General features: G+C 45.0%; 1 protein-coding gene across 4 annotated transcripts in view; it reads left to right on the forward strand.

The window, feature by feature from the left end:
• LOC107191787 (heterogeneous nuclear ribonucleoprotein K) overlaps nucleotides 1-19392 on the forward strand; it is a 91114-nt gene that overhangs the window by 912 nt on the left and 70810 nt on the right. The window contains exon 1 of one of the 4 annotated variants that reach the window (XM_015580899.1): nucleotides 918-969. The exons of 2 other annotated variants lie outside the window; for them this stretch is intronic. The gene's annotated coding sequence lies outside the window, so the exon portion shown is untranslated. Of the gene's footprint in view, nucleotides 1-917; nucleotides 970-19392 lie in introns of those variants that run through there. One more of the 4 variants, XM_015580897.1, reaches the window with a different exon arrangement.

Below are 19392 nucleotides of genomic sequence, written 5' to 3' on the forward strand. Positions count from 1 at the left end.
TTATTATCGGTATAATAAACCATCTATGTAGTAAGAACGTGAAATTAATTTCTGTGAATTTGCATAAACATTCATGGGCTAGTAATGAAATTTAATAACACTGTTAATTTATTCAAAAAAAGGACGCAATTTAATGTACGTTACTTGATCAAATTTCCTTGTGTACGAAATATGGAATATTTCATTCAGAATTCGTTTAATTTTCTTTCAGTTTAATATTTGATTTGCTACTTGCATCTTTTTTAATCTGGTAACCGACGAAGAAGAGTTAATTAAATACTCTTATATTTTATCCTCGACTAGGTTTACAACGATTTTTCCCAATCGTTTTCCATTATGTAATATGACGTATAAATGCGGGGAAAAATGGTTCCGTAATAAGCGACAAATTGGTCGCGTTTATCGTCTGCTTGGATAATGTTTCTTCATCGTGTTACTCGCGATCCAGTATCTCGCGTCGTCGTTGGATAGAGAATCAACGTTTCAATACCGAGTTGCGGAAACTTTACGAAGATTTGAATTCGACACTCGGACCGATCGATTTGTCGCGGGAGACTATGATTACGCAATGTGAATAGCTTTCGCGATGGAATATGGTCCCTATTAAACGAGCGTGACCTTGAGTTATGGAGACTCGATTTATGTTATGATACGAACGAAGAAATCCGTAGGACTGAAAAGGTTGGCAATTACGTCGTAAATTACGTCGTAGCGAAAATATACGATAAATTCGGATGATTTTTCGTGGTCCGAGAATATTGTTGGAAATACGTATCAAGTATTCGTGTATCCTGTATGCTTGTAGGATAGATGGTTAGTACTACAACGACAACAAATGTACAGGGAACAAAAGTTAATTACAGCACCGAGGTCTACGTATAATATACGAAACGTGCGAAGGCTATTGTCCCTCCGTTGTACGTGATTCGACTGAAAGTTTCGCCGCCAGTTTATCGTCGAGAGGCACTGGTAAGTAGGTATACGCCAATCCAGAAGATCGAACGGTTCGTGCCACAAGGTAGACGCGTCCCATTTCGAGAATCGATGTAGACGTAGCCATCCATAACAACGAGGCTCTTCCTTATCGATCTAGATTGCGACGTTATTTCAGAATTACCTTGAGTGATTATTCCCGACGCCACAGCGATGAGTCATACCTACGTGAATTTTACTCGAAATGCTTTTCCCGGTACACAGTTCATAATGCTTACTGCGATACATAGGTACATACTTACCGCGATGACAATATTATTTCGTGGTTGTTAATATTTTCGGAAGGTAAGAAAACATCGAGGGAATGACCTTAACCCTGGGAAATACTGGGTCATTCGGACTCGAGTTTTCTACTCTATTTCTAGAGATAACTAATTTCCGTTAGTAATTGTCTATATTAATTAAAATAAAAAGAAAACTAACTCACGTAGAAAATTTCGAAGAAATGATGCACGGGGTTTCAAACGGACCCACGCCATTAAAACATCGTCCGCTTTCTGAGTGTTCACGCCATTGTAAAAAATTGATTTAATACATTAATAAAGATCATTGATTCCGCGATATCGGTTAAAGACGAATGATGTTTTTAATAAATCACAAAGTATATGTTAACCATGGCGTGTGATCACGATGACTTATGATTGCCTATATCCGAGCAATATGATTTCCATCTGCTAATTGATTCAGGCTTCGGCGTGCAATAACCCTGATTATGTAGTAGCCATTAGCAAGTCCACCCGACGAGATCGCTAATTTCTATAGTTCTGTCGGATCATTATCGGGGTTATCCCACGCGTGTTCGCGATTTTCCTTGTCCTTCGTCCCGTCGGTGTGGTGTTGTTGTCCGTATCCTCTGATTACCCCACCGTGAATTTTCCGGCTCGAACGCTGTACATTATTTTGCTCCTAAACGGGTAACCGTTCTCGACAGTATTCCGGTCTGCGTGTTACAATTAAATCACTGATTGCGTCGTTGGCCCCCGACCCACTCCATCGTTCAATTCGATTCGTGTGCGCGTGTGCGCGGTTCAGAGACAATTAACCGTTTAGGTCTTGTTCATTCTTACCTACTTTGGAAATTCATGCGAATGAGAAACAGATGCCAAGCCTGTCAACTAGGTAATTAGAGAAGCTAGCTAGAAATCTGTTGACTAACGACATGATTTTGCATTTAATACAGTCATAGATCTCTGCTCATCTCAGTTCACAGAATCGTTTGACCGACTACCTCCGCATATATTTTTACCTCCCACGGTTCTCCATTGCATCGAATTCCTGTTCGGTGGTAAACACTTGAACTTTTTCAAATACTTCACAATTTAGACATTCCCTATCGTCCCCTTCCTCTGTTTCTGTGTAGCTTCAAGCTGGTCCACTCGATCCTCCCCCGATCCTCCCCTTGATTCTTTTCTTATGCGGCCAGCGGACCCTGATTGTATCCTCCTCCGCGTTGATCCTGATTATTCATAATTCGGAACCGGAGCAATCGAACATCCTCCGGAAGATCGGATCGGATAGTTTCAAGAGAAATGCAACCCCGATGTCAGTTCTCTAGACGGTGGTCGGGGGAGGGGGATGGTCGGCAGTTTAGGCTAGGTCAAGCCGGGTTAGGTCGAGTTCAGGAAGGAAGACCGTCGACACCGAAAGGAGGTGGAGGAGGAGTAGGAGATGGCGGTGGTGCTGGTGGGAGAGGGTGGATCTCTCCCTACCTCTGGCTTGACACAATGGCACAACAAAGCGTTACCAGGGTAACTGGTCGTTCAGGGTTGCCATCACAAAACTTTCCAACTTGTGACTGCAAACATTACCCACTGGCGGCACACGCGCTATCGAGAGGAGTGAGCCGTTGTTGAGGGGAGGTTAAGGGGGTGGGTCGGTGCGTGAGTTCACACGCACGGCCAGCGTCACGCGAGCACGCGTGCTTTTGACACGCACCACCATGTCCCCGTGCGGAAAACAATGGAAAAGGGGAAGGATGCGTGGTCCCTTATTCCTGGTCTGATTATTTTCAAACCCGGTTCAGGTCTTAATGTCTCATCATTTAGATTTTAGGCCATGGCCCTATCTATTGCTCGTCTTGGCTCGATGCCACTGGTTTCTTCTTTGTCACAGTTTTCATTCAGGGGGGTTGACTTTCGCTAGAGGTACAGGAAAAGGGGTTGTGCGTCTATGCTTTCCTCTTGCGGCGTTAATGAAACTAGAGGTGTTTTACGAGAAGGTCAATGCTTAACCCCCTGGTTCTTTACATTTGGCAGGTATATGTACGCGGACCAATGAAAATTCATCGGAACTTTTGCTTTCAGCCAAATAATTATTAGCCTGTGTGTTATATCGTAGTTGTTTCTTGTATCCGTAAATTAGTACGATCGATCCTCGAGAATTATACGCATGGAGCCCAACAATAAAAAAAGATACGGGTGCGTACCGACGCGGTTCGATTCAGCGCACAATCCACAAAAAGCAACCCCCCCCCCCCGTGGAGTGTCTGTAATTACATCGGCGCGTCGGATGGCGTAATGGGTGAGCATTGTCCAAGGTCAGTAACGAGAGCGGTTTTGCGGAAAACAGAATGCAACGTGAGACCGAGATGCGGAGAACGGAGAGAACGTTCCTTTTCGCGTCTGGAGCTAGAGAGGTTCGGAAATGTGGAAGGGTAACTTCGAGACTCGATGGAAAACTTCGTGAGTGGTATACGGGAAATCAATAGATTCTCAATAATACGTAACAAGTTCAAAAAATACAACAATAACGCCGAAAAGGCATTTATCGAATCAGATCAACGCGTGTAAATTATACCTGCGGATATAAAATGCATGTATACTACATTCGGACGTTTTTGGACGGGAAAAAAGAATAAAATAAATTACTCGGTTCGGTAGGAGAGAAAAAAGGTTGTATACAATATATAATTTTTTTTTCACCTTGTCTGGGAGCGATGGTATTCGCGGTCGCGAATAAATCTTAGTTTCGAATAATTGCCGGTTGAATTATATGCGGCGTGTATTCGGCCTGGATGAAATTTATGCTTTAATTATGCGAATGATCGGTCCACCGTATTATACACGGACGTTGCGAACACTCGTAAATAACATTATTAATATAGGAGTTAATTGATTTTTGCGTAGAACTTTCGTGTTCTTATCACGGATGCGATTCATGCTCGAGCTGGATGCCCCCCCCTACTCTCTCTATCTCTTCCTCTCTCTTTCGGGACACACAGGTGATTCCTTCTGCACGGGACAAGGTGGAAAAAAAAAGGACGGCCGTTGCGACACACGCCGTGTGCGCACCTATCTGGCATTGCGACTGCTCTCGGATGCAACAAAAAACCGGAGAACGATATCGAGGCCAAAGTAACCCGCATTTTATGTAAATCCAAAGCAAAATAATTAATTCGCGAGTGACCACGGGAATCGTTCTCCGTATTCATACGATTATATCGATATTAGTTTGATCCTGTTCACGAGCCAATTAAACAGTTATAACAGTTTTTCGCGATGCGATGGAGCGATTGCTGGATACTTTCTTGCCCCGTGAATCCTCATTGTCACGGGTGGACCACGGATGTTTATGCGTTATGCGTTGTTTCTTTCGTTTTCAGATATTTTCTTTTGCGTTTCGACTACAAAATCATACTTTTGCCTATAAAAAAATCGGAAAAAATTCCATCCCCTGTTACGTATATTGAAAGACAGTTCGTGTTCTATCCGAGACTAGTAGAAAATACCCGCGAGTAAAACTGGCGTAAGAATTGCAATTGTACGAACATTCACAAGTACGGAACGTAAAGGAAAATCGCCACGATGCCTTATTATAGGAAAACTAGCCACAGCCGTTTCCCGTTTCGGTCACAGGCGGTTTCGGATCTGTGTCGTTTACACATCGGCCGCGGTGTGTGTTCCGTCAGACGAGTTTCACTTTACCTAGGAGAGTGTTTTCCTCGAACGAATCCCACGTGGTTAACTGGAACGCTACGAAAGTTTACCGCGAATCGATGACACATTTTCGCCCTCACGCGGCGCATACCTCGCACCGCCATTCTGATCTGACAGTCCTAAACGGAAAATTCTATCATTTTATATTTATATTTAATCGAGAGAAAGGCAAGAAATATCACGTTCTTCGCGCGATCGACTATAAACCGATGAAAGTTACCTGCCGTAGTTTTCTTCGTTCGTGAAACGGCCTCGTCGATACTTTTCTCCGCACAAAAATACGGCCATTTCCTGCGGGTTCGAACGGGCCAAATGGTAAAATAGCAACACTCGAGAGAGAACTCCGTGCAGGCTAATTCGTTTCATCGCAATTATATCGATTCCTGTCGGACTAATTTCCGGCAATAATTCACCGTCAGTTATCCTCCGATTATCATTTTTTTTCCATTCCGTTTAACGAAACCGTGTTTTGTTACAACTAGGTAGAGGTGTGTAGGTAATCGAGAAAAAGACGCGAGCCCTGGATACCTGATTGCACAATCAAGTAACAGGTGCTTTTTCAATATCACAACGTGTGATCGACGAAATGGCACGCGGGCCTTATGTAATCCCTGACGTTCGTAGCGGATCTCTGGGTTAGGGTATCGGTCTAACGGACGCGATGAAATGAAATTTAGGTGGAGTTTAGGTAACGCAAATTTTGCAATAATCGGTCACTATCCCCTGAGGAAGGGAGCGGGGGTATCGTTCCATGGGAACATGGGATGTTACATGGATTGTATTTTCCTCGAAAAAAAGCTTTCTAGCTAGGCTATCGTCTGGCTATCGCACTCACGTAAGCACGGCTCGAGTGGTCTCTCAGTCGACTTGGATGATTAATATCTCGGCTCGTAAAGACTCCGGTTTCGTCGTACAAGAGATTAAGGGATGAATTTTAAACGTTTCACTCGCGGCAGCAACTCGAGTCGAGCGTGTTTCTCGTCGGAGTATTTTTCTGAACTTCCAGTTGTATGGTGACGATGACCGGGCCCATTTTGACCCGAGTTTCCAAGCACTTCAGCTCAAGAGAAAAACATTCCAGTTAATAATTGTTTTTATGAAATCAAATAAATGGGAAGCGAATTCACGAAGAAGTTTGTTAATAAAAATGCATTTAAAGAGAATTATGCACGATGGTCTAAACGGACCCACGCTTATCAGAGTCGTCCACTGTCCGAGGTTTAATGTGTATCTGTACTTGACTATCATTTAATTTATACACCCATTCATTACTGATTAGTCGGATTTATGTTTATACCGTTGATTACTAACAATAGTAAAGGTGATACGCAGAGGATCGATGAAAGGATAGATCATATCGTATGAACGTCTGTGTTCATTACAAGCAAAAACGATGACTAATTGACAGATACCATTAGTCATTCTCTGTTCTGATGCACGCCTCTTAATGACTCCTCATGTTCAATTGTCCTCGAAAGATCGGAGGTTTGAATAAGAGGAAAAACTTCGTTCACAGGTTATTTTCGTTGTGTTATACGTCAACCCTATCCAAGCATTTTTCCGTCGAATAATTAAGGTAAATGTCCCGATTAGCGACCCTGTCTTAATTATCGAAACTTTATCCTTTTTATTTACATATTAAATTCTTATGTCAGAACCGAGCGTATTGAAGTATTGAATTCGATTAGTTAATATTCGTAAAAATTGAGATAGGCTATTAATGAGTAGCCGCGATAAATAAGTCGAATACCTAAATATGTTACAATATGCACTCAACTCTTATAGGGTCGCTAATTGGAACATTTACCTTAGCAAACCGGCTGTTTCCACGCGCGAGTATATTATCCGGACGCATCTGAAAGGTATCCAATTATTTGAAGTTTTCCGAGAGAGAGAGAGAGAGAGAGAGAGAGAGACCCCCCCCCCGATCGCGCGTCGTGTCGTAAACACTCGCGGCACGCGTTTTCGCAACGTGTTTATGAGACTCCGTTCTCCTCTGGTTGGCAGATTATACGGCTGTTAATTAATTTTCCTCCCGGGAGCGCAATGAAATCGCGCCCGCGTGGTTGAACGAGTGGCCGGTTTTCGCGACCTATTCCGTTGCCCCCCCCCTCCGATTATTATTATTATTTCAGTCGAAGCTTACCTATCATTCATTTATTGTTCAATCGAACTTTCCAAAGAAAGTGTAAAAAATTTTAAAAGTTAGTACTTACATAAGGAGACAGATCCTTTTTAAAATATCTCCAGTCTATCGCGTAACACCGATTCCCAGGAGATAGAGGAATCCTGGGAATCGTTGGAAACCAGAGGCCACCATGAGCACGTACAGAGCAATTTGCAAGAGAGAGACAGAGAAAGAGCATATTAACCGCCGTTTACGCGGAGCGACATGTTTACGCTGGTGGATTCGTCAGTTGCATCGCATTCCCCGGTCAGCGGGGTAGACCTAGATCAAGAAACCCACTGCTGCAGCGGCGGGCAATCGCTGCATTCCATCGTTGTAAAAGTACAAGACGACGACGGCCGCGGTTCCCAAGGACTACTGGGTGTCCGCGAGGGGAAGAGGCGGCTGGATTCAAAAAGGGAAACTCCAATCGGGCAGAGGGACCGCGAGAGCTCGAGCGAGCGAGGAATGCGCTGTCGCAATTTTCTTGAGCAACTCCGCAAGCGATTCCGCCGAATGAATATTCACGGGCACCTAGCAGAGGTGGTGTGCAAAATCCACTAACAGCGATTTATCACGGTGATCGCCGAATCACGATCACGGTCGTTTATTTAACTTTATTCACGACCGCGATTTTTTTTTTGTCTTGCGCGAATTTGCTCACTGTGATCAGAGTAGAACGCATAGGTTTATTCGACTCATACATAGTGAAAAGCAGCAGTATCTAAGGCCGTCATCCTGAGATTTAAACAGTTAATTAGATCAAATAATTGTTTGTTTGAAGATTAATGAGGTAGAGAAGGAATTTCATTCGTTGCGATTCTGTAAAAAACGACATTCACGAGACTCTCCCTACGTTTGAAACGTGGTGGTTTCTGCACACACACAGACACATACACAGTCACCATCTTCTCTTTTACCATGGGTTATTAACATTTTATGGGGTGCTAATTGCCGCAATTTGTCCGGCATTTAAGCATTTTCCAGCGAAACGGCGGTCTCTGTCTCTCGTTTCAAGATCGCTCTTCAACCTGAAATCATTGAATGTTTCCCCATTCGGCGTGTGTAATATTTGTAATTTGTTTCGAATCATCATCGTGCGGCTGGCCTCCCCCTTTTCATGCGTGTAATCGTGTTTCATTGCCGGACGGATTCTCTTTTCATCCTAAATCACCTCGTCATTAGCACACGAATCGCGAGCGAGCGAGCGCGCGCGTGCGCGCACAAAACGCATTCATCCTTTTGCCGGGGAGATAAACGCGAATGTAATTAATAAAATTTCACATGGCTGGTTAGATCGTGGCCGACTGAAACTACGTTACGGTGATTCGCTGTCTGGGAATAGATATCTGTCTCTCCTATTAATTAACATCACCCGTTTCGATGATTTTATCCGTTGATCGTTTGAAAATACCAAGTTTTATCTCTTCGCTATCTGTTCATTCGGTCGAGTAATAAAAAAACTGCAGACTTCGTGGCATTCGCAGTGTATACGATTAACTAAGCATTAGTTATACTATTGCACTTGGAATTTTCGAATATCTGAAACATTTTTTCCACGTCAGAGGGAATAAACGAGGGCAAACTGTAAATTGAATAAACAAGTTTCCGTTTCGTTCCACTTTGACTATTTTAAGATTATTAAGACTAATTGTTTCGAGCGTTAATTCATTCACTGGGTCGTAGCTCGTGTAATTTTGTAACCAGTGCTCCATGCTGAAGCTATGAGCCGCAGTTGCACCGTTTGTGCATCGGAGCAAATGGGGGGAGCTATTCTGAATGTTACTTGCTTTATCCATAGCACGCGGGTCTGCATTCAGTTTCCACGAGAAACGAGCGAAAAAAGGAGGTCGAGCGCGGTTCAGTGACTTTTTTTTTTTTATTAAAACAGAAACAATTTAAATGAAATTAGAAATGTATTTAATAAATACTATGGTGGATTTGCGGTTCTCATTTCGTGGTTGTATTTTTACAATTAACCAAGAATTTAATGATACGAGAATCTGTTCGTTACGATAAAAACTGGCAATTCCCCCGCGAGCATCCTGATAATCGTCGCGGAAACAAGAGGGACCATCGCGCAAATGAGAAAAAAATAATCGTACAAAGAACCTGAAACACACACCCATTACAAGTATAATTCACCAGATATGATTATAATCACGATATATAACAATTGTACGAGAGAGAAAGAGAGAGAGATCGAGAGTAAGGAATGAAAAAGAGATTAGTAGAAACAATCGAACGAGGTCCCGACGAGCAATTTGGATCGATATTCAGTGCGACACGGGGTCCTATACATCCTACGCGAGTAATTAACGCTAATTAGGGGGGTGGGAGGCAGCGGAGGCGCGAGCTTTTTGCCGTAACAAGTCGCAGGAAATTGTGCGGGGCCTGCAAATACACACGTTTGCGTTCACTCGCGTTTTCCTCGCTTTTCGTCGACCCGTTCCAATTAAAGGCTTCCGACAGTAATGACTGTCTGGCGGTGTTTATCGGACCGATGAATGGGCTGAAAAAGGAACAGCCTTGAAGAATCGGCACGCGCGTCCCCGTTCGATCTGCGGGCACCGTGTCTCTCGACCCTGCACTCGCTCGCTTGCGTTTTCATTCGATCCGCACGATCTCAATCCTCTTTCGGCTTTCAGACTCTCTCGATGACGCGCCGCATGTGCTTCGATACTGTATATGTATACCGCGCGGCTGTTACGATAGCGAATGCCATTCGATAATTAACAATAACCCCTTCTTGCTCATCTGCTCTCAGACGCACTGGTCTGACCTACCGTGTCACCAGGGTTATGTTTTACATTAAACGGCCTTGGAAAAGCTATACTTTGTTCTTCTTACACTTGAATATTTCTTTGCACTTCACGGTTGGATGCAACCGTAGTAGTAGAATCGTTCGTGTTTAACCGTATCACGATGGAAAGATCGAAAGATTCTCAGGTCGATATTCGTGTAACCGTAGCTTGTCTGTTCAGAGAAATGGTAGAGCCTTGTGTACTTCTGCGAACAGAAAGGGAAACACAGGGAGGAATTGAATGGAGACAAGCGTATTAGAATAATATGACATGGTTTCCACGTCGTTTCAGCAAAATACAAATCCCAGTGGCGACTGGAACATACGTATCTAAAACAGGCCACCTCTCGTCTGTTGCTGGTGATACAATGAAATGTGTCAGACCAAACTTGTATGGTTTCGAGGAGCACATAATTTGATGTGAATAGGTTTTGGATAGGTGGACGCGTAGACGTCATGCGAAGGTCAACTGCGTTTTTTTTTTTAAATAGAAAGACATGTTCTTTTTTACGTATCTTCGTAAACAGGTCATTGTACGCGTTTTAAACCTCTCTACTAGATGGCACGTAAAATATGTCTTTCCATTAAAAAAGAAAAAAGAAGTTGACCTTCATATGACCTCTACGCGTCCACGTATCAAAAAACTACATCTAATTACGTGCTCCCCGATACCATGCAAGTTTGGTCCGACACATTTTATTTACTATCACCAGTAATAGCCAAGATATTCAGGTGGATCACCCTGTATACACGACTATGTAGTACGGTCTTTCTTCTTGTTCTCTTTGGCCGAGCGATAAGGATCGTGTGTGGGCAGGCACGGGAGCACGTTTGAAAAGTGAAAGCGATAGTTTCGTGTGTGCCCGCAAAACCGAGAGGAGAATTCGCCCGGTTGACAAGGTCGTGCACAATGGCAGGTTCAAGGTCGTCGAAGACGTAGAAACGATCACGAAAACGGGGACACGTTCTTCTCGCAGCTGCCCTCGCCGTACGCGGGACCTTACGCTGTGCTACACCTGCGGGAGAATTCGCGACCCTCATCGCCCACGTTCCTCCCTCGATCGGTGTGTTACGAAACCACCACGAGAGACTACTTCGGAAAGAGAGTGAGAGAGAGAAGTCAAGGCGAGTTCGAGACGGAGGAAAACGGGAAGAATTTCTCGATGAACTCGGTCAGAAACAGTGGTATCGAAAAATTAACGTACAGCTTTTTCCACTGCGGCAGTGAACGCGTTAAGGGGTGATTTCAACCTGAAAGAATTTCAGCGAAAACGAAAAATTGCTCGACGCTTCTATCGAGGTCCCGTACAAACCTTGCGGAGTTGTAAAAAAAATCGGAATTTTAAATTACCAAAGGTCCCTTGTAAGATTACCAGGAACTGAACACCAGTATTGCTTCATCGGCACGCTCGTCACGTCTCCTCGATTGTTCCGCGGTATTATTTCACTGAAAGGAACCGCGAGGTATTTACGGTTGAATTAACCGTAGAAGGGACCGACGGTTCCCGAAGCCTCGTAGACGACACAATCGTTTTCAGAATTAACGTTTTAAAGCAGCTTCCGCGGAGCACACCACCCACCCGGGAATTCAGAGTCGCGAGTACCCGGACGAAACCGTCATCGGTGGGGGCATTATCGAACGAGCGTGGCTGAATGAAAGTGTTCAATTCATAATGGGGTCTGCTCTCTGGCGTGAGGTGCTCCGACGTGGTTCCGGAGCCCGTTGCCAGACTCTCTCTTTGAAATGTTAATTCTAGTCATTACGTATGATCTTGGCACACTGACCACTTTGGTTTCGCGATGAATGGGGACCCCCATGCGGCCGTCGCCACTGTCGCCACTGTCGCCACTGTCGCTGATCCCTCATTTTCATACTCGACGGACCAGGAACCGTTTCCTCCGCGACTCGTTCTTTCCTCGTAAAACAGAATTCTCACGGACGACACTCGGCGGTCGTAAAAAAAAAAAAAGAGAACAAAACGGGAAAAATAAAAATTGCCGCGGAACACTTTGATGTTTGTTTCCCCGAGAAAAAGTTATAGAGCATCGTCTCGGTTTTTGGGGCGGGAAATAAAATTGTCGTCGAGGAAACACCAATCTTTCCGTAATTGTTCTTGATCGGGGGAGAGAAGGGTAACGGTTGTGTTCCATAAGTGGATCCTTCGTCTTTTTATTTATTTTTCTTTTTTTTTAAAGTCAGACTACAACGCCTGAAAGAAAGTTCCTAATTGAAGCAGCTTTTCAGTTAATTTACTGGTTAAGTATACAAGCCCCGCCGGGGGTTGGTTTACTCTCGTATTTTAGTTGTCTCAAGCGAGTAAATAACGCGGGCCGGGGCCGAGAGTACCCTTCGCCCGGGACTCCTGAACAAAAATTCCCCGACGGTTGTTTAAACTTCCTTTCGGGTTCTCCGACGTTGTCCCTTAAAAAACAAGGGATTAATGTCGTTAAAGGAATTTCCTTGCTGGTGTAGGTTTCCCAGTGCATTTGCAAGTTTTCACTCTTGCTCTACTATCTTTTCGGCCTACCATCGCGTAATCGAATCCTCAACTTCTTTTTCATTCTTAATTTCTTTCTCATCTTGAACTTCCTTTTCACTCTTATCTTTTTTCCCGTCCTCAACTCGAAGTAAGTTGAAAGACCCATAAAATGTGGAGTCGACGGATGGACTTGGATCATGAGCGGTGTTCAGTTGTTTCTTTCGTCTGCTTCTGTGCCTTTGTTGTTCATGTCGTTGACCGTAATATCGATACATTATTATTATTATTATTATTATTATTATTCTGTTAAAATGTCTTTTTAACAGTTCGATCGATCGGTCGAGGCAAAAGCCAACAGTTACCCTTACGCGCCCTCAGAATTCAGGTCGGCCATTTCGCGAGAGTCTGCCTTTCAAGCTCTCGTCCGTGCCACTTTTCGGATCATCGATCTCACTTGAAACACCCGCGTATCCCGTCAGAAGTATCCTGACTTCGCAATAATTTTACCACATCTCCCTTGTTTCACGTTATCGATCCGACCGTGATAACAACATATATCTCGCCACTTTGTTGCGTATTCTTCCTGGAAAACACCATCACCCCCTGCATCGTTAAGATGTTCTCGACTGGATCCACGCTTCTTTCCAATCGGTCATCGATTAAATCGAAGGTGTTTCATAAATCGGCGGCTAAGCCTGATTCAAGTACCTCCTCGGTGTTTGTTTCTATCATCGATATCGCGAATCTCGTTCGTTCGGTCTCGTTTCGAACCTTCTGTAGCACGCAGTTATTTATCGTTACCGTCGTATCTACGCACCCCTTGAACCTATCCCGTTGGTGCATTCTTTATTGTTATCGGTTGATACGGAGTTATCGTTTCAGCCGGGGAACGAAGCTCTGATGTTTTTTATGTACAGTTCGCCCCTAAAAATTTACAGCTTTCGAATTATTAGTATAGAGAAACACGGTTATTGTCTGTACTTTTTATCGGTTGAATCCTGTAAGTGAGCTTCCAAAACTTACTACGTCAAGACAGTCACTTCGATATGATATTCGTATAAAATTATAACCATCGAAACATTCCTAACTCCTTTCCCTTAAAATCGTGATATCATTTTAGATCCGATTTATATTCCACTGTCGGATGTTTCGTTCGAAAGTTAAAGAAAGCTCTTTGTTCATCTCTCGGTGGTCGTTGATTGATCGTTTAATCGCGCTGTTTCGACGACCTATTGCATTTCAAAAGCTCCTTCGTCTTGCTTGGCATGGCAGGAGAAGGGCGGGAACGGCGAGTCGGAACCCACGACAGGTGTTTAAAAAACAGACCCCACGACATAAGGTGAACAGCACAGCAGCCGATGGCGTAGCGTATTTCACGAAAGGAGGAGCCGCGATGGGGTGGTATCGTCGGGGTTCGATTCGCAGAAGGAGAAACCGATCGTTTGATGTAACATTAAGGTATTACTGGAAACGTGCGCGCGGGCTGGCTGGCAGGGGGGCACAGAAGACAGACAGACGGAAGAGCTGGTTGTACCTGCGAGGACAGGAACGAGTCGCACGCCATCCTCAATAATTCAGGAACGGTTCTATCTTTCACGGCGAGACACCGTCCTGTCCGGGGCAAGGCCCGATATCCTGGAGAAATACGAATCGAGAATATGATGCACGTTCGTCGGTGGACGTTCCAAGAAATTGTCCAACGCGTAAGACCTAGGGGTGGGTTTTTCGAAACGTCGAAACCAAAGAAAGTTTCGAGTTTTCGAGACTTTACACTTTTTTTTTCCGCAACTCGAAACTCAGGTAAGAAAAAATCTGAAATCTATGAATAAATGCCGAATATTTGGTGCGAGATTAATGATATAAAATGTAAGCAGATTGGCGATCGATCGTGATCGTAGACGTGCAGGTCAAGAGCATGGTAATTCGTGTGAGCTTGACTCAGTTTTTTCAAATTTAATTTTTCAATTACACATTATAGTATTGTTTAGTGACAGTAAAACGTAGGAACTGCTAGATTTTCGAGCGTTATGCTGAAAAACTGAATAACTGCATATATTGTTATGTTTTTGTTTGTTTTGTTTTGTTTGACTATGGTCGATAAAGAGTTTAATTTATTAAACAAAGTCAGCGCTTCAAGATTAGAGAGTTTCGAAATCTTACATCTATGTTTCGGATTCGAGTTTCGAGAATTTAAAAATTAGGTTCCAGCTCACTCCTGCATAAGACTCTAGAACCCTTGAGGGGTCGAAAGGGAATTCGAAAAGCACGACGTTCTATCCACGGAAGAAAACATTAGTGGGTTTATTCGGTGCGTCTGAACTCTCGACATATTGCGTACAAGCGGAACTACTAAACATCGCGATAGAGGATTCATGGATACACCTGGCGCGTGTGTACCATTTAAATGCCAATCGATGGTAACGAGGCTGTGCGAATCTCTCACGTGTGTATGTAATACGATGTATTCCTAGGTTCACATTTTTTTTGGCCTTTTACACCTGTTTGTACAGGTTTCTCCTTTGTTCCACGAGCAATATTCACCTACGTTTTCGCATGAGAAGATAACGAATAAAATAGAAAGATGAACTCTCGTTGAAGTTTGGTCGAGAATTTTCAGGAATCCAGGGGCTCCTCGGTTCGTTAGAAATTTTTGATAAATCATTGGACTCTAGAACCCAGTCAATCTGCACAGCCCGTGGTCCACTGTCATCTGCTACTGCCAGGAACAAATGGAAGTGTCAGTCGAGTATCACGATTTATGTTTATGGGAACCTCGCAACAAGACTATTAAATGATTAGCCGCGGTTTATAAACGTCGTCTTGGAAATCAAAATCACGTCATCGGGCGACGACGATTACTCAATAGAGATCGGCGTGTGCTACCACTCATGAACTCAAATCCCCCCATGCTGCTGTTGGCGGTTTACTCCTTACCATTGCGAAACACAGAAAGACAACCTCATCCGGAACGTTCTTTCCCCCTGCAACAACGTGTTGCCATTTTTATCGCGGAGCGCGCATTACCTAATGCGCGCGTCGGATTCGAATGCCAAGCGTCCCTGACGCGATTTTTTTTCTCTCTTGCTTTTTTTCATTTTTTTTTCATTTCTCTCCTCTTTTGCGTAACGTTTCGCTGCCACCGAGCTGCACACCTATGGTCGTGCGTACTCGCGCCTCCTGCGACACGTTGCGCGGCTGCATCTAGCCTCCCACGCGAGTCTCGACACTCTTTTTTGCTTACACTACTTCTTCTTCTTTTTTTTTTTTTTTTTGTTTTCGTGGAACGACGGTTCTCGTTAAACTTCGACGCGTTTCAAGCTCGAAATCGCTTCGCGACGCGGTTATTCTTTCGCGTGGAGGATAAAAAAGGGGGTCGTGCTCCGTTTAACGAGACGACGGGATCTTCAACTTTGATAGGAAAGAGAACGGAAGTTCAGAGATTGTGTGGTATGCTTACGCGGTGCTTCACGGAAATGTCAACCGTTCCGTTCCCACTGTTGCCATATGGCTACATATTCTAAATTACCAAATAAAAAATATTATCCTCCCTTAAAGCCTAAAAATACCATCATCAATCAAGTAAAATAAAATTCGCAGATTGGTCTCATAAACAATCGTAACAATGTATCACTTCACGAACTATCCCTTGTAAATGAACCTCGAGGAAATTATCTTGTGCCCGAAAACACAAAATAAAGCTTATCGCACCTCTGCTTTCATGATTTTACACGGGGACAGAGCAAGAGCTTTCTTCTCGTGCATTATTGAATAGGGGCGCGATTACGGAATGGTTTTTTACACGTACGGTACTACCGTAATTAGTCCATCGCGATGCGAGTACGCGGTGGCCGCGATATTATTCCGTAAACGCGTAAACCGGCCTCATTACACGCGGCATCACCCCCCCCCCCCCCCCCCCCCCCCCCAGTGTCGCGAAACGGGTAACGTTGAACGTCGACGATTCAACCCGAACCCGATATATGTCGACTATTCGCTCTGCACTTTCCTAATTACGAGGTTGGTCATCGATAATGGATCCGTCCTCGCCATTTGTTCCGCGGGTTCGGGCGGCCGCGTACGACGCGACCGGGTCGTGTCATCGTCGTATTATTGAAAATTCACCGTTGGTCAACCTGTTCCGATTCTATACCCTTCTCGAGCGGTCAATGAAAAGAACGCAGGTATTAGCTGCATACGACCACAGCCTTCCGTAGAAAAGAGCCAGAAGGGTTAGGAGGGGTGGGCAATTGTGTATTTAACTGGTTTCAATTGCGACGCCTTCGAAACTTCGTGCGTGAAAAAAGACAGAGGAAAAAAAAGAGTGGAACCTAGCGTGTATTCTCCACCTTCTGGAATCATTTTCCCTTACATACCAATTACTCGATACTCTACTAGCATTACCATCCCCCCTCGCGCCGGCTGAAATTACACTCGGTACCGTTTTCAACCGGTCTGTCCTGGGGAGGATTTCGTGGCGGCGTGACGCGGACTCAAGACCGTGGATATATGTCTATCGTGGATACAGGGAGAGAAAACGGTGAGCGTGGCGGTTAGAGAGGGAGAGAGATGTTAGAAGGGTGGGTTGGGGAGGGGACGAAAGCGGCGACGTTGAAGGAGAAAGGGGGTGGGTTGCTGGATATCAAATATGCTTGGACAGATGCGTCGTCCCACAGTAGTTTGCCATTCTTTGTCCGTTTCTACGCTTTCCCTCTCTCTCTCCTTTGGTCCGTTCTTCCCTGTCCTGTCTCTCCCCTTTGTTTCTGAACCAACCACCCCTTCGTACCCTCTGTCCTCGGGTACCTGCTGGCTACGTCCACGTTTTTCCCGCCGTGTAATTACGATTTTCCAGCGTTGTCGCGCACCATGCCCTGCCAAAGAGTCCACGTCCTCTCTTCAGCGTTGCTCGCGCGACACCCGGAATTAGCCCCCCCCCCCCCGAAAGGTGGCAATTGAACGTCACTCACCGCAGGAGCTCCCCCCCCCCGTTTTACGGTGTTCCGCCCCTTACTTTCTCCGCCAGGACGTCGAATTTTTCACTCTGCGTTCACGGACTGTGTTTTCGCGGGGGCCGTGGAAATGAGAGGGTGTAGCTCCCCTCTGGATAGTTAGTTAATGGCCGGTTGCAGTCGGAACTGTGGATAAACCATTGGGGGTACGGTAAGATCTCATCGAGTGTTTCGGCCCCTGGAAGGATTCATGCATCGGGAGACATTGAAAGGATAGGATAGAGGAATGATGCGAGAGGGTCCGTTTTCTCGATGAATGTTTCGATATATGTATCCACAAGAAGGATGGTAGAGAGACATTCAACGAGAGAAATCGACGCGCGGTGTAGAATGGGATTGGTGTAGTTTGATCGATCGAGCTCCTTCCCTCTCTGATCCAGCCCGAAAATCCAATTTATTCATTGCATTTCGTTGGAAGCATTACTCCTTCACGGACGACCTTTACAGTCTGTGTGCACCCGCCCTCCCCCATGGTTCTTTGGGGTTATCCGCCTTTAAATATTGAACTTCGGCTTTGCCGGGGAACGCCTTCTTAGATCCCTTCACCCCCTTCTCGATCAGTTCTATCCACCTCATTTGACTCCCGATATCTCTTAATTTTGTACACCTTCCTGTTGACGCTCGTGTCAATTGGATCGTCAAGTTTTTCAACTGTTACGAACCTTTAGAGATCCATTTTTCTCAGAGAGAAAAAGAGAGTGGGGGGCTGTCAGTTGGTCGTCTCTGTATTAATTTCAGCCGGTTCTCAGGCGATCACTCGGTTATTCGACGTGAACTTCTATCCATTCGCCCATTCGTCATACTCCATCACGTCTCACCGCATTCTTCAGCGTTTCGATTTCATGGAAAAAAAAAAACCAACGAAAGCTTCTTCGTAGAAGTTTTCCCCGACGCCTCTCGTATACGATAACTTATGCATTCACAATGACACGACGTAAATTAAGCTGCTATCCTACGGGATGCACCGGAGAGACTTTCGCTAGGGGCTCTGGTGGATTCGATCGAAATCCATTTAACTTGCCATCGCGGGTTCGATTCGTGAGATTCGTAGACGGTGCGTGGCGAGGGAAGAAAATAACTGGAGGGGGTGGTGGGAGGAGAGAGAGAGAGAGAGAGAGAGAGAGAGAGAGAAAGAGAAAGAGACGAAACGCGATTAATTATGCAGAAAAGCTGCGATCGATGGAGGAACGTGCTCCCGTAAAATATTGATACCACGAACAGGCTCTACCGCCATAACCAGCCCCCCCCCCCGATTCCCACTACGACCGTGTGCTATTTCGCTTCGAGGTGTGGGAGGGGGTGGTGTTCGGTGAAAAGGGGTTGGGGGTGGTGAGTCCGTACGTGCGTGGAAACTCTGGATTGTTCTATGACCGACGATAGAAAGCGTTGTCCATGGTTCGTCGAAAACGCAGAAACGGGAATAGATTGATGGAAATTCCCTTAACGACGATTGCTCCTGTTTCGTTTTCGAGTAAGTGGAATAGGTCTGGGTGGTTCACGGGGGGTAGGTGGCGGCGTTGGTGAAAGATGGTCTGGGGGCGTGAAGATGTTTGGATTGGGAGGGAGGGGGGGGGGCGAAAATACGCACAGAGATTTCTTTCGCTGCGATTTTATTATATTTCATGAGAAATTCCTCGAAAATAATAAAACGCCCAACCAAGCTTTTTCTTTTTAGTCCGATAACGTCATTGTCTGGTTATAAACGCGAGAGAGATTAGGCCGTTCGCGGTATCGGGCGTTTCTTGTCAGCGTCGCGTCCAGCCAACGATAAGGCGGCATTCCGGCACGCAATAAACGCGATAAATTCACGGTACCAGAAATAAAAAAAACACAGTCTGTCGAGGCAACGATGGAACGCTCCGATGAGCAGAGAACGGTAAAGCCCGCGTTTTTATTCGAAGCGCGCTCCTCCCGTCGTTATTTAATATTATCGTTAATATTGCTGGCAATGAATTCTGCTGCGTTTTGCGTACTATACACGATACCCCAGGAACGTTAGTTAAATAAC

This window comes from Dufourea novaeangliae, unplaced genomic scaffold (assembly GCF_001272555.1).
Source record: "Dufourea novaeangliae isolate 0120121106 unplaced genomic scaffold, ASM127255v1 scaffold228, whole genome shotgun sequence".
Taxonomy (NCBI): Eukaryota; Metazoa; Arthropoda; class Insecta; order Hymenoptera; family Halictidae; genus Dufourea; species Dufourea novaeangliae.